Source organism: Malus sylvestris, chromosome 4 (assembly GCF_916048215.2).
Source record: "Malus sylvestris chromosome 4, drMalSylv7.2, whole genome shotgun sequence".
NCBI classification, from domain to species: domain Eukaryota; kingdom Viridiplantae; phylum Streptophyta; class Magnoliopsida; order Rosales; family Rosaceae; genus Malus; species Malus sylvestris.
The window spans coordinates 17,057,758-17,074,303 of NC_062263.1; the positions used below are offsets into that span (position 1 = coordinate 17,057,758).

General features: G+C 37.7%; 1 pseudogene; it reads left to right on the forward strand.

The window, feature by feature from the left end:
* Positions 1-4,948: 4,948 nt before the first annotated feature.
* LOC126618155 (serine/threonine-protein kinase BRI1-like 2) lies at positions 4,949-12,063 on the forward strand (annotated as a pseudogene).
* Positions 12,064-16,546: the final 4,483 nt, after the last annotated feature.

The window sequence follows — 16,546 nt, forward strand, 5'->3', positions numbered from 1 at the left end:
TCAATTATCGTAGGCTTAGGTTCATAATCACCCCTTAATTAATTAACGCCTTAACTAATTATACTTTGAATGCAACATTGTCATTTGGTTTTTTTTTTTTTTTTTTTTTTGTATCCTAAGAATTGATTTAAATGGAGCTAAATGAAATGAAAATCCAATTCTCATTTAAAGAGACAAAACCATTTTGTTCTCAACCTAATTTGGGCTATGTTGCAATAACCTCAACTTTTTGGGCTATGTTGCAAAACTTAAACTTTTGAGCTCATTTTGTAAAAACACAAAAGTCCACTACTTCATGTAATTACAACTAGAACCCAAAAATTTCAACAAATTTAAAAACTTCATTAAAGGAACAAAACAATTTGTCCTTTAATGATTTTGGGCCTTTACGTAAATACGTAAACTTTTGGGTCAAACTGCAAATACACAAAAGCATCAAAACTTTATGTAATTGCATAAAAGCCCCAAAAGAACCCTATTTTAATAGGGTGGCCGGTTTTAGAGAGTGTATGGAGTGATGTGTGTGTTGATTTGTAGGTTTGACATAAAGTCATGCAAGTGGTGCAAGTGGTGCAAGAGGTGTGTGACATAAATTCATGCAAGTGGTGTGTGTGTAAGAGAAGTACTTCTTACACACCCATCACCATTTCTATCACCTTTCAAAATTTCAATCACATTTAAACATTTGAAAAAGCACAAAACAAAGATTTTATGAAATAAATCAAAACTTTGAATCAAAACATCAAGAACAATGAAGAACATTCATGAAAAATCCATAAAAGCTCCATGAACATTTTTCACCCAAAGACATCCCAAAAACACTCAAACTTAAGGGAAATAACATATAACCATACTAGGGTACATAGGGGTTCCAAAAGTCACCTTAAAATACTTTTAACAAGACCAACAAGAACCCAAAAATCCACCCTTTGGATTTGGCCGAATTTCCCAAAAACATGGCACCAAATTTTAGCTCCAAAATTCATGCTCATATGAACTACATCTACAACATTTGAGATGGCAAATTTTTTAACAAAATTTACATTCAAAGAAGCAAGAATAAAGCTTGTAACAATTACAACATTCAAATCATAAACTATGAACTACAAAACCCAAAAGGATTCACCAACTACTAGACCTAGGCTCTGATACCACTTGATGGAAATTTTGTGAAAAACATGTTCATTTGAGCAACATCTATATAGCATGCAATTAACAATTAAAGGCGGAATCATGTTTGCATGCACTCAAAAACAAAACATTACCCATGAAATTCAAAGCCTAGTAGTTTGGTGAACCAAGACTCAACTCAAAACAAAGTGAGTTGAGAAATTTATACCTTTGTTGATTCTTCTTTGCATAAGCAAAGGATAATCACCCAAGAGATAGGGCCTTCATTCCTTGCTTCTTATCTCCATGGATTTGGATGGAAGAATTGGTTTCTTCAAGTTCTCAAAGTTGAAAACCTCTAAGTCTCCACACCAAGGAAAGATTGATGAAGAAATGAGTGACCTAGAGGAAGTAAGATTGCTAGCTAAATTCCTCTAGGGTGGCGGGCCTCTTAGAGAGAAAAGAGAGCTTGTGTTCTCATCTTTTCTCCAAAAGAAACCCTAAATGAATTTTGGCTATAAAGTCATATTTATACCTATATTCATTGGAGTGGCAAACTTGTAATTAAGTCCAAAACCCACTCCTTTATCAATATGGCCGGCCATAGGGTTTCATTGGGCTTTTTAGGCCTTTGTGAATTATTTGTCATTAAGTTGTCATACAACTTAAGTCAATGGGCTTGACGTTCGAAGCCCATTGGGCCTTGAGGCCCAAAACTAACCCGTGGTCTTTTAACGAACTTTATTCGTTTGATTAATTAACATATTAATTAATCTTTGCCATAAATAATTAAACCATTTAATTATCCTTACTCATCTCCTTTGTTTCTTCAATCTCTACCTTACACGGTGTACGATCCATTAGGTTCCTTTTAGCGAGGCAATGGGCAATTAGAACTCTTTCAAATCGATTGTGAATTGAAACTTACTTTCAATTCTCCCTTTAGTGATTATACACGTTTAGGGCTTCCACAAACCATGAGTGACACCTAGCAGTATGTCATGGTTACCCAAGCTAATCAGAAGAGGTGGAGAACCTATTTAGTTTAGGATTACAATGCAACACGGTCTTTCTCTAATACAATACTCTTGACCACATTGTTTGGTTTGATAGTTTATTCATGTCTACTATCCAATGTGATTCATTTACTTATATGATTACCTTGAATGTGATTTGGAACGACTTCCTAAATCTCATTCATACTCTAGCCAGAGATTCTTAATCATATCATTGAGTATTCTCCCTTAAACGGTTTGAAGGTTAGAGATCCCTTGTTGCGCATTCACTTGCCTCCATGGCTAAGTGGCTTAACCCCAACTACGCCGTGGACACCCTCGGACGGGGTGACTTTGACATAGTCAAAGATCAAAGACCTAACCACAAGACAACTATGATGCCTCAGGTTAAAGGACTACTTTGCATTATCCCAACCTTGAGTTCTCATGTGACATGAGTATGAGAACTCTTCGTTGATCGTGTTCAGTGAACTCATTCCTTATTGAGCACCTACGTACTTGTCTTGGTGTCAGTCACACCAATGACTCGAGACCAGTCACTCTCACTAAGAGAAGACATAGCACATACTGATCTTAACGGACTGTCAATGCCCAATTGGCAATCCTATGATCAGGAACGTTTAGGATATGTATACGAAAGAGAATGATCTCATGAATCTAACTTCTTTAAATTACATTCTCCTAATTAGATATTCCTTGGACTCATTGTTTAAGCATATAACATTTATATGAGACGGCTTAAAACAATAATTTATGCCCTTGATATTAAACTAGATTAGTTTAACATGTGAAATGTCCGTAAAGTATCATCATATGATTGGTTTTAGGGCACATTTCCAACAGAAAACCTAGACCGATAAGAACTGAAGGCTAAAGACCGAAGGTTGAGGACCCAAAACTCATGGTCGAAGACCAATATGACTATGGCCGTAAGCCAAATTCTTGGTCGAAAGCCATATGATCGTAGACAAGGCTAAACTAATGATGAAATCTCAAGTCGAATGAATTTTTGCAAAAAAATATTTTTCCTCTACAAACCCTAAACGATATGTGTTTGCAGAGAAAAAAGGTGGCAATGTGGGAGCCAAAATGATTCATCCACTAAATAAGCCACTAGCACACCAAACATGAGGAGTGGAGCTCCAATGGAGCAACATAATACCCACTACATGGAACATGGAGAAATAGAAGGAGAGTGGAACTTGGAGCCCAAGACTTGAATGCCTATAAAAGGGCAATAATCCCATCAGCATAGGGGGAGGAAGGGGAAGTATTAGATAGCTTTACAATGTCTTGTTATTTTGAACAATGACTGACTTGAGTGTCAGAGTGTTTTCTTGCAGGTCCCCCCGCTCTCATTGTTGACAAGCGAAGATAGTGTCTAAGGTTTCTCAACGTGTTCAAGATTACTTGTTGGTGGAGAATTGGAGTATCCGAAATTTTCCGCTCCAACACACGCTTTTAAAATTTGTAAAAACATAGAGATGGATCGTCAGATACACGAGTTCATCTTATAAACGTTAAAATTTGTAAAATAGTTCCGGAGCGTCTGCTTGTGACAATATACTAATGTTTGGGCTTGTTGCATCCTATAACCACCCTTTTCTCTTTTTTTTTTTTGGTTGAAAACAAAGCAAGCAATTTCAATGAACGAGGAATGCCACTACAAGTACATCAAATTAGCCTAATAAGGTGATGATAGCGAAACTTCAATTAGCAAAAATGCAGAAATAAAAATGCCCTAATCCTCAACCCACACAGCCTGACCACCACCACTACAATCACCTTGCCAACGACCACATAAATAGTCGTCCAAAGAAAACCAACTCCGCATTGAATTCGATGAAGGTATCACAGTGCAAAACAAAACAACCTGCAACAAGGAAAAAGTCCAAACCAAAATTCGCTACCAAAACTGCTACACTAGAGGAGAAGAGCGAACAGATCTAAACCACGGACACAAACTCTTGCAAGTAAAACTAAAAACCAAAACAAAAGAGAAGGGGATAGGACTAAAGGGACATTTGAAACACCCTCGCTTTGGGCAAAGCCGTAGCATGCTTGGGCCCAATTTTCGTCTAATTAACCTCGTGCGGAGGCGACTGATTGTAACAATATACTAATGTTTGGCCCCTTCCTCCTTTTTCTGGTTTTATTAATTGTCCACCTCCTTTCCTGTATAGGGTTTTGTTTATCAGCTTTCACCATCCTTTTCTTCAATATAGAATTTTGCTTTTGCAGTTTACCCGATTTATTTTCTTTTCTATTAATTTGACTAGCACAAAGGTTGACGTTCTTAGTCTTCAAGTAATTGCACGTATTTAAAATTTATTCTAGTAATTTGGATTTGACAAAAGAGTACGTAAGTCGGAAAAATATTGTGACATTGAAAGAAAAAATAATAAATGACAAGTGGCAACTAATCTGTTAATGGTTCTCGTGAATGAATGAATGAATAATATGCATGAACTCGAGTTAAATGCACAACAATTTCATGTAGTAATAAGTAGAGAATTCAACATCCCACCAACTGCAAAGAAAATAAAAATATCTAAGTTGTTGTTTCCAGTCAGATGATTAATGGATTTGAAATTTTTGTTATTTTATCTAGAATGGTGGCTACTGCAAGTAATTAATTTGACATTCTGAATCAACTTAAAACTAATAAATTCTTGAGGAAGTTTTGTTTAGCCCCTTCAGTTGGAGACATTATACGAGTATGGTCTGACATTATTCATGTAAAAATAATTTTTTGTACAGTTATATTTTAGACAGAACTATATTTAACCTTTTCGGTTGAAGATGATCCTAAAGTGTAAGTTATGGGCCCGCCATACCTGAAATTCTCTCCACTTCCACCCACCCCCTTCCTTGTGGAGTTTGTGGTTATGGTCCCTATCGTGTCCGTGTTGTCTTATTATCACCAGACCAGAAGGAAAGTCTCCTCCAAAAACGACAGATATTCTGATGACGTGGCATACGAATCGACGCCCGTGTGGGTGGTCCCACAGTCTCTGGCCGCCTTGCGTTTCATGGTTGGTTGCCACATCATCGAGCGTTTCGACTCTTGGCCTACATCCAAACGTACACGTGCTCGCGGTGATAGCGACGTGTCGTTTTACTTTCGGAATGTTTGCCTTCTGGGCAAATATATTTGGACATATGAGGTTGGACAGATGGTTAGAGCTTGTTGGGCCAATGTACTTGAAATGTGGCCCAACCTTCTGAATTCCTCGATGGAATTGTAATTGTTCACAGACCGATAATGACGATTTCAGTTGAATTGAGTTTGATTGAGATGGAAAGAAAAATGATTAGGGTTGCAGAAAAAAGAGGATGGCTGCAGTCAGAAGTCAATTTGGTTTGGGAGTGGCTCTGGCTCATGGGTTTTGGGGGTGGGGGGAAGGGGTTGCTGGGATATTCCCTTTTCTTCTAATTTTCAGTTTTGTTTGCTTCCAATTGTTAACATTGATTGGATGCGTGGCTCGAGCTTCTAATATTCTTCTCAGATGGGATTGTTCATGGCTTCTCATATTCTTCTTCAGAAATAAAACATTGTTCTTTCACTTTTTTTTTTTTAATGTTTTCTAGCTGAAAAAATCGATTAGGGTTCATTTTTATTAGGGTTTTAAAAGTCATTTCACAAATGGCCAAATATGACATTAAATTTATTATTAAAAAGTGGGTGTGAAAAGAGGGTTGAGGGGTGGTCATAACATCACTCAATTTTTTTTAGGGAACTTTCATGAAAAGGATTTGAGATCTCTACTAATTAATAAAACACTTATTGTCAACCAAAATTCAATAAAATTATCAGTTTAACCCTCTAACTAAAACATAACATGAATAAGAAATATGAGCATAAATGTATTTCTCACCGAACCAAATTTTGCTATTTTTTTTTCAAAGCATCACCTACATGTAATCATAACTTATCTCTAATTAAAAAAAAAAAAAAAACAAACGAACTTCCCACACCCACATTCTCTATCACCCTCTTTCTCTCTCATTCTATTTCAAAAACAAAAATAAAAAAATTTCACACACACTTTGTTTGCCCATATGCTAGTTTTAATAATAAAAAAAAAACCATGCTATAACTTTAGTCAATTAAAAAGACTTAAATTTTAATGAAAACCCCTTAAATGTTAATAAAAATGACAAAAGAACTTAAATTTTAATGGAAAAAGACATAATTTTAATATTAAATTTTTTTTAAAATAATCTCACAAACTGTTTATGAAAGTGAACAGTATTACACTGTTTATGAAACTTACGACACTGTTTAGGACACTTACTATACTGTTTATGAAACTTACGACATTATTTATGAAACTTACGACACTGTTTAGGAAACTTACTATACTATTTATGAAACTTACGACACTGTTTATGAAACTTCCAACACTATTTATGAAAAATACGACACTGTTTAGGAAACTTACTATACTATTTATGAAACTTACTACACTGTTTATGAAACTTAACGTGTATCATTCCCTTCATTTTCCTCTCCGCAATGTCGCTTCTTCAAAAACCACAAATCTCTGTCCATGCACACAAAGGCCCCTGTAGTGTCGAAGACCACATGGGAATAGAACAACCAAGTCCCACCAGTCGGAGTGGTCTATTGGTATCCCAAATGGCATGGGAAGATCAGGTAGCAAGCAGAAGAAACCCGAGGTCATCATCAGGATGCTCAAATCACTAGTACAAAAACATGTTTGCGCGACGAAGCAAATTTCGTCGCGCAAAGTATGTTTGCGCGACGCTACATAGAAAACGTCGTGCAAACTGCCTTTGTGCAAACGTCGTGCCAAAACTGCTTTGCGCGACGCCAGGCTTCGTCGCTCAAAGTTTTGGCACCAAATCAAGATGCTTTACCACTTTTTTCCTAACTTTGTGCAACGCTAGTGCACAAACGTCGCGCAAAGATGTTTTCACGACGTATGTCTTCGTCGTGTGAAGCTGTTTTGCGCGACGTAGGGGTACCTACGTCGCGCAAAGTGTTTTTTTTTTTTTCCTTTTGCTTTTCTTTTGGGGTTCTTGCATTGCCTTTTTCTTTTGTGGTATCCACTTGTGTAAATGTTTTAATTCGTTGATCGAATTAGTTCATAAGCAAAAGGGAAATACATATTTAAAAAATAAAAAACACTTTGCGCGACGTAGGGGTTCTTGCATTGCCTTTTTTTTTTTTTTTTTTTTTTGCCTTTTGTTTTTCTTTTGGGGTTCTTGCATTGCCTTTTTCTTTTGTTGTATCCACTTGTGTAAATGTTTTAAATTGACGATCAAATTAATTCATTGTATTCATATAGGGTTAAGGAATGTAGCTGTAAAAAACATCAAAATCGGAGTTAAAATAACCGTTAAATTGTGATTTTTCATTTATCGCCGTCGAAAAGGTTTGTCCTGTTACTTGATATCTGAATGTTTTTTTTTTGTTGCAATTTTTGGCGTATGCAATCTCGAACATGTACAAACAAGTTTGAAGGTTGGATCGTTGAAACTAATTTCGTACAATGCGTTTCCCATCAAAACAATAGATTCACTAACACTTGGAGTTTATTTATACTTTCATTAAGTATAACATAAGATTTTGTGGTATTCACTTTTGTAAATGTTTTAATTCGTTGATCGAATTAGTTTATAAGCAAAAGGGAAATACATATTAAAAAAAAACTTTGCGCGACGTAGGTACCCTTGCGTCGCGCAAAGATGTTTTGTGCGACGTAGGGGTACCTACGTTGCGCAAAGTTTTTTTTTTTTTTGGGCCTTTTGCTTTTCTTTTGGGGTTCTTGCATTGTCTTTTTCTTTGTGTATCCACTTGTGTAAATGTTTTAAATTGACTATCGAATTAGTTCATTGTATTCATATAGGGTTAAGGAGTGTAGCTGTAAAAAATCATCAAAATTGGAGTTAAAATAACCATTAAATAATGATTTTTCGTTTATCGCCGTCGAAAAGTTTTGTCCCGTTACTTGATATCTGAATGTTTGTTGTTCGCAATTTTTGGCGTATACGATCTCGAAGCATGTACAAACAAGTTTGACGGTTGGATCGTTGAAACTAGTTTCGTACAATGCGGTATCCCATCAAAACAATAGATTCACTAACACTTGGAGTTTATTTATACTTTCATTAAGTATAACATAAGATTTTGTGATATCCACTAGTGTAAATATTTTAAATTGACGATCAAATTAGTTCATTGTATTCATATAGGATCAAGGAGTGTAGCTATAAAAAATCATCAAAATTGGAGTTAAAATAACCGTTAAATCGTGATTTTTCGTTTATAACCGTCGAAAAGTTTTGTCCCGTTACTTGATCTCTAAATGTTTTTTTTTTTTGCGATTTTTGGCGTATGCGATCTTGAAGCATATACAAACAAGTTTGACGGTTAGATCGTTGAAACTAGTTTTGTACAATGTGTATCTCATCAAAACAATAGATTCACTAGCACTTTTATTTATACTTTCATTAACTATAACATAAGATTTGTTGTATCCACTTGTGTAAATGTTTTAAATTGACGATCGAATTAGTTCATTGTATTCATATAGGATCAAGGAGTGTAGCTGTAAAAAATCATCAAAATCGAAGTTAAAACTACCGTTAAATCGTGATTTTTTGTTTATAAACCATCGAAAAGGTTTGTCCCGTTACTTGATCTTTGAATGTTTTTTTTGTGCGATTTTTGGCCTATGCGATCTCGAATTATATAAAAACAAGTTTGACGGTTGGATCATTGAAACTAATTTCGTACAATGCGTTTCCCATCAAAACAATAGATTCACTAACACTTGGAGTTTATTTATACTTTCATCAAATATAACATAAGATTTTGTAGTATGCACTTATGTAAATGTTTTAAATTGACGATCGAATTAGTTCATTGTATTCATATAGGTTTAAAGAGTGTACCTGTAAAAAATCATCAAGATCGGAGTTAAAATAACCGTTAGATCGTGATTTTTCGTTTATAACCGTCGAAAAGTTTTGTCCATTTACTTGATCTTTGAATGTTTGTTTTTTACGATTTTGGGCGTATGCGATCTCGAAGTTTATACAGATAAGTTTGACGGTTGGATCTTTGAAACGAGTTTAGTAGAATGCGTATCCCATCAAGTTGAATGATATATATATTTATTAAGTAGTTTTAAATTTATTTATTTTGTACGTATAATACTTAAGAAATTAAATGGTGTATATATATATATTAAGTAGTTTTAAATTTATTATTGTAGTTTGGATCGGATTTTTGTTAGAAAAATATATTATTGTGAGTTTTATGTAAAAAAAAAATTAAATTTGAAGGAAATAAAGTTAAATTTTCAGTAAATTTTATAATATATTTTTTAAAATAAAATTACCTTGCGGGATGCACAAACCAATGCGTCGTGCAAGTTGTTAAAATTTTGGCGCTCCAAGTGAAAAAAATAGGCGCTGTTTTTAAATTTTTCCCAAATTACTCATAATAGAGGTGCAATTGGAAGTGTCCAGACACTACCCTCTCTCTCACTCGATCTCTCTCTTCCCTCTCGCTCATCTCGCCCTCTCTCTCACTCTATCTCGCTCTTCTCTCCCACTCCGTTAGACGAAGACAAAGACGAAGGAAGACCCAGCCACTACACACTCATCTGCTCCTCCTCTGCTCCACCCTCCGTTGGAATTCCTCTCCGTTTCTCAATTCCGAAGGTCCCTTCACATCTCTCTCTCAATGTTTTGCTAGGTCCAGATTTCAATTTTAGTTTGTGTAATTAGATTTCAATTTTAGGTACATCAAAATTGGAATTCAGATTTCAATTTTAGTTTGTGTAATTAGATTTCAAAATAGGTTGCTGTAAATTTATAGGGTAGTAGAATTTGGTATGCTGTAAAGTGTTTCTTGGTATTATGAATTTCTGGAAATAGGTTGCTGTAAAATTTACAAAAGTTCGTTTTGTGAATTGGGTGTATGAATGATTTGTGGGTTTTGGTTTTGCAGGAGGAAGCTTGGGGTGTGGGTAAGTTGCGGCATCGGCGGCTTGCAAATTTGTTTGTGTATTGCTGTGATGGGGATGAGAGGCTGCTTGTTGCTGAGTACATGGCTACTGATACTTTGGCTAAGCATTTGTTCCACTGTATGTCAAACAAATTCTATCTTTATTTACTATTCGTCTTTCGACTTCACCTGGTTTATTAAGAATGCTATTTTTAGCTCAGCTTCTAAGATTTCTCAGTGACCCTTTTGTGAAGTACGTCTAAATACATAGCTTTTTAACAAGCAAACATTGAAATGCAAGATGGTATTGACATTAGTTTTCTACAACATGACACATTCCATTAACCTTTGTTTTTTTTTTTTTGTTAATGGTTCGGTCATTGATCTTAGTTGGCCAGTAATCTTATGATTCTTACCTTGTAGTTTTGTTAATCCCAGATGATATTAAACATTGCCTTTCATTTGGAGAAGTTGTGGCGAGGTGGTTTTTACTTTTTAGTATACTCTGGTATCTAGTGTACCAGTACTGTGCTTGTCTTTGTACTGCTATTTTATTAAGTTTTGCATAATCAATCAATTCAATGTTTTGAGTTTTGTTCCTACAAATTGAGAATTAGTTGCTGTGTTCGTCAAAAATTAATTTTTGGGCTCTGCTTGTTTATACAGGGGAGAATCAAACCATTGAGTAGGCCATGCGTTTAAGAGTGGCTCTTTATATTGCTGAAGCTTTAGATTATTGCAGTACTGAGGGCCGCCCGTTATACCACAATTTGAATGCTTATAGGGTTCTCTTTGACGAGGTATTCGATTCTCAAATTCAATCATCTTAGTTTAAAATCTGTTTTCAGTCACTTCAGTGTTCACTACTTTTTAGGGTGATAATGTGGTATCTGAATGGACTTGTAGGATGGTGATCCTTGTCTTTCATGTTTTGGCTTGATGAGAAATATTAGGGATGGGAAGAGTTACAGCACAAATCTTGCTTACACGCCACCTAAATATTTAAGAAATGGTAATAACTTCTCTAGCCTAGATATCACCTATCCCTTTGATCATTTTTCTTGTCACTATTCTAGTTTTCCTATCTAAACTTCTGCTTGAGATATTCTGACTTTACTGGTTGTTTATTTACTTTGTAGGAAGGGTCACTCCAGAAAGTGTTGTTTATAGCTTTGGCACCGTCCTTCTAGATCTGCTTAGTGGGAAGCACATCCCTCCAAGTCATGTAAGTGGACTGCTATAAATGTGTGGCATCCGCATTTTACAGGTATTGTGTCCTACTCCTTTGCTTACGTATTCAAGCCAAAGTCTTTAGTGTTGTACTATAGTCATGTTGGAGTGTGTCAACTTGTAATTGTTCGCTCAAAGTTGAAGTTAATTGATTACAAATAATCTTTAGTGGATCTGTTTATACTAAACTTGAGTAGTTCAAAAATAAATGTTAAACAACGTGGTACTCCTTTTGTTTCGTCAATAATGGCTCTGTCTGATAGCTTATTTCAAAGTATTTGGTATGGTATTTATTACAGTTTGTGTATTCGTTTCATGCCAACTACTCCATTTTGATGATGCAATTTACTTTGGATTTATAGCTTGTGTATATAAGGACATGTCATTGCCCTGACGGAGGAAGTGGAATCCCTAAAAGATAAGATTGTGGCCCAAGAAGCAGCCTGGGATGCTCGGGAAGCCCAGATTGCTGCCCAGTTTTCGGCCTAAGACGAGAAGATGAGCATGATCTTACGGGCCTTACAGATGTCCGACATCCAAATCCTGATGCCAGCACCTGATCTTGCTCCACCTTTGACCTCCTAGCCGCTTCGCCCAGCCGATATCTAGTAGCCTGATGTATCAAACCTAGAAGACTACTTGTTGTAGTTTTTTCTTTTTTGTTTGGACATTTTGTATGTACATTTTCATATATTTTATAATTAAATACTTTTTCTTGGTTTATTAATTATTGTTTAGAAATTAATTACAATATTTATTAAAAATTAAATAAAAAATATTTTTGCCAAAAAAAGAAAAAGGTTTGCGCGACATATGTCCTTGAGTCGTGCAAAGTTACTTTGCGCGACGCATGTTTCTTCTTCGTCGTGCAAACCTTTTTGTCACTACCTTGCCGCGACGGTTAGTGCGTGACGAAGGTTCGTTGCGCTAAGTTTTGCGCGACATTTTTTTGACTTTGCGCGACGAAGGACCTGCGTCGCGCAAAGTGTTTTTTTTACTAGTGAATGTTATAATACCCATTAGGAAATTGGGAACCAGAGAAGCTAAAACCATCATGAGGCTCGCTATCATCTGGTCCAAATTTCCCCAAATAATAAGAGTAATTGCAACCAAGAATGGGAATGAAGAGAGTAAATTGGAAATGATGAACACTGAAACACCATAATATCCATCCTTGTAGACAACCTGGGAATATTTACCATCCTCGTAGTCCTTTCTGTTGAAGAACCAGTCATGGATCTTCAACTGAGGGAGGGGGTTGCCACAATAGTCAATAGATTGTCGAGCTCGGTAGCAGATAGCTCACTAGCCCTTTTGTTCATGTCGACATCAGCCTTCTTATAGACGATATCGGCGAAACGTCTACCGATACCCTTGATGAAGGTAATGGCGAAACATGATCTTCTTCTTTCCATCCACGTTGGTATTCAACACACGCATAATATGCTGCAACGCCTCATTTGCGAATTGCGATGAGCGACATGGCTGGGACCTTAGGGTTTAACGGCTCTTTGCTCTCTCTAACTCTCCGTGTGCGTGTGTGTGTGAGTTGCTGTTAGAAAAACTGGAAAATATTGTTTGGGCCATTTTAATTGAATTGATTTAATATTGGGCTTTGTCCTAACCATTAAATAAAGTTAGTATATGACTTTTGGTTAACATTTAAAGTTTTCATAAACCAAACAATAAACAACCTAATTTGGTACGAATTCGCTATTTACAAGATTCGAACTTAAGACCTCTCATTTACAAATAAAGATGACTACCATAAGTCTGTAATATTGAGTGGCCCCTACAAGCAAACTTTTTTTTTGTCAAAAAAAAATTTAATTTTTGGGGGTCTTTTGTTTTTTCATTTCCTTCTCAACTTTTTGGAAAATACGTATTCTAAGAGAAGAAAACGATAGACAAATAGAAGAAGGAACACCAAATATATTTTTAAACGTAACGAAATTAAAATTAAAAAGCAATAGATTTCGTCATCTCTGTTTTAAACTTTTACGTCATTTTTGTGGAGCCTAAAATAATCCCAAAAAATTCTAGAGGTGACAAGTGGACTTTTATTCAAGAAAGACAAGATTGCCCTAAATAAATGGGCATGCTTCTCAGATGCTCCCATGCGCAGCTCACATCCCAAGAGGACTCAGCAGCTGAACACAACTACCCACAACTCACCTACCCTTGGCAAGGACTTAAAGATAAGGATTAATTACCCAAATCCTATCTTTAATACATTCCTAATTGAAGATTGACTCAAATCAAGTAAGTAATCCTAATTTAAATCAATTAGGGATAATTACCCCATTATCTCAAGATATTATCTCCTATTAAATATCTTGGGAATATTTAGAGAATATATCTCCAATAAACACTATATGGCTGGCCCTAGCCCTATAAATACCCCATATTCTAACAAATTTTGAGAGCTTTTGCCACCCTAAAAAGCCCTAAACACTTTACTCTCTCAGAGAAACTAATTTAGGCATCGAAGATCCGTTGACCTAATCCCCTCCCCCCCTCTCAAAACCTCGTGGGCGAGTGATGCTTAGGTCTCTAATCAAAGGTGTTGATTGTTTTGCAAGTGCATTTTCGTCAAGACTGAAGACGATGAAAATTTGCATCGACAAATTGGTGCTTTCATTGAGAATTGATTCAAAACACTTGAAGAAGCCTCTCACATTAGTTTTTTGAATTTTCTGTTACGTTGAATTTCTCATACGTCGTATCAATTAATTTTTCCTAGAAAAGTTTCTTGATCAATCCCTGGAGAAATGATACAATGGTAGGAAATTCAAAAACTATTACGAATGGAACCTCATACGTGGAAGGATTTGAACAGCAGAGTGAAGATAAGGACATAGCCCCACGACGGAGATCCTCAAGGCTTAACGCAATGGCAGGAGAAACCCTACTGCCGCGGAGCCGCGCCACCACCATCACCACCATGACCTAACGGCTAAGGCACCACTCATACTAAACCCTAGGCAGGAGGCCCAGAACTTAGCAGCTGCCACAGTAAGCCTTAGGCAGAAGGCTCAGCCCAATGCAGCAGCAGGCCTTCTTACATAACAAGCTCGAACCCGAGCCCAGAATTCGACAGCTCAACGGGCCTAAGCCAAGCCACTCAGCCAACAGGTAAGGATGTGGCAGCCTAACGGCTAGGAAGGCCCACGACCATGCAGATCCAAGGCTAGCAGGTGTCGGTCCAACGCGCCCCGAGACTTGATCCGACGACCCGGCCCACGACCCAATCCATTCTAAGGCCACCTTCAGCGATCCAGATTCTAACCACAGGTCCCGCAATCGATTCAGGGTTACTTACACCTCACTTTTCTGCAAGAATGCCCGCTTTGGGCTAAAGCTTTGTACCTGCAGTCCACTACACTTCCACCACACATGGAGAAGCCCATCATCCAAGCTCTTCCAATCCAAATGGCAAATGCCACCTGCCCCAGCAGGTTGCCAATTTGATGAACGCCCAAGCGCAGCAGACCACCTTGGTAAACCAACTCCTCGAGCGCATCGAGATGCAGTGCGCCTTAGATGAGGTGTCCCGAAGTAGGATAAGCGCGGAAGAACGTGACTCATTCCAACGACGTCGTAGCAAAAAGCCATTTAGCCCACCACGAACCATACATTCGGGTAGTGTGCACTCTCATTTGGGCCTTTGGGGAAACATATTTTCCTGCCTAAATGCATAAAGAAGCATTCATTCCCTACTCGGCTCACGAGTCAGTGTGCATTCGAGGTTGGGTCAATACTCCGACGAGTACTCAGGACATTCCAGATAAAACGTTTACACTCCTACTAGGCAATGGAGTAGGCAGCCGCATGACGCCTAAAGAAAAGCAAGTGATCAGTCCAGCTCAAATTCCACTGGCAGCCCTCGCCCAGAACAATGAAGAGCAGTACAAAGTGAACCATGTGCACCACAATCGCGGCACAGACGAGTAGGATAAGCCGAATAGCAACATGGACCGACAGGTCAACACTGAGGGCAGTTAGAGGCTCTGTTGTCCCACCAGGTGCAAATCTAAGATGAAGTACAAAGGCTTGTAGCAGAACAGCTGTACGGATTCCAACGCATTGATACTACCTACGATGCCCTCCGTAGAGATGTGGCCAACCTAAGCAGGTCACCATTTACATACGAGATCGAGCAGACAGAGCCACCACAGAAGTTCAACCCGCCACATTTCACCTTATTCAAAGGAGATGAAGATCCGGACAGGCACTTGATGCACTACCGAAGTGTCATGACCCTCTACGCTCTAAGGCGAGGTGCAAGACTGGTTTCATGCCCTGCCACCACGTTCAATCTAGAACTTCAGCGAACTTTCCTTGATTTTCACTAAGGACTATTCGTCCTACCGCTCGATCAAAAAGAAGTCTAACCACTTCTTCAACATGAAGAATGACCCGAATGAGTCACTCCGCACTTACGTCAAAAGATTCAAAGTGGAGAAGGCAAAGATCGTCGGATGTGATGACAGCATTGCATGCTCAGCTTTCCAAAAAGGGCTCCTAGCAAATCACCCATTTTTCAGAGAATTGATCATGGGTGAGAACTTCACCCTGGCAAACTCTTATACTTTGGCAGAAAAGCAGTCCCTCTGGGATGAGGAAAAATGCTTTCAGAAGCCGCATGAATAGCCGTGCAAAGACACAGAGCCAACTCAGAAGAAGGCATGTGATAAACCGCTCAATGACAAAAACAGGCTAGGAAGCAAATGCAGAGACATATCCCAGATGAAAGGAGGCACGACACCCAAATCATACACCAAGTTCTCAAGGAGTCGAATAAGAAGTATTTCGCCCCAGCAGTAGCAGCTAAAGTGCAGAAAGATAATTCTACCTCCGCCAAATAACAATTATAGCAGGCAGGTTAAGAATATGGCGTCAAGGTCGACAATGCTCTAGCAGATGAATTAGGATAGAAACTTGAAGAAGACGTCGATCACATCTTCCTTGACCCTAAGCAATGGTCTGACCACGCCGAATGCGCATCCAAAGAAGATCTAAGTGATCCTGGATATGAAGTCCCTCACCACTTTGAAGAAGATCCAATGTATGACTTTACGAGCAGCTGCATTCAGCTAATTCCTCTCGCGACCTACCGACCGATGTAATTTAAGCCAAAAGTAACGAATGATCTATGCGTCTATATGGCGGTATCTGAAACATCAATGAGTTGTACCCTAATACG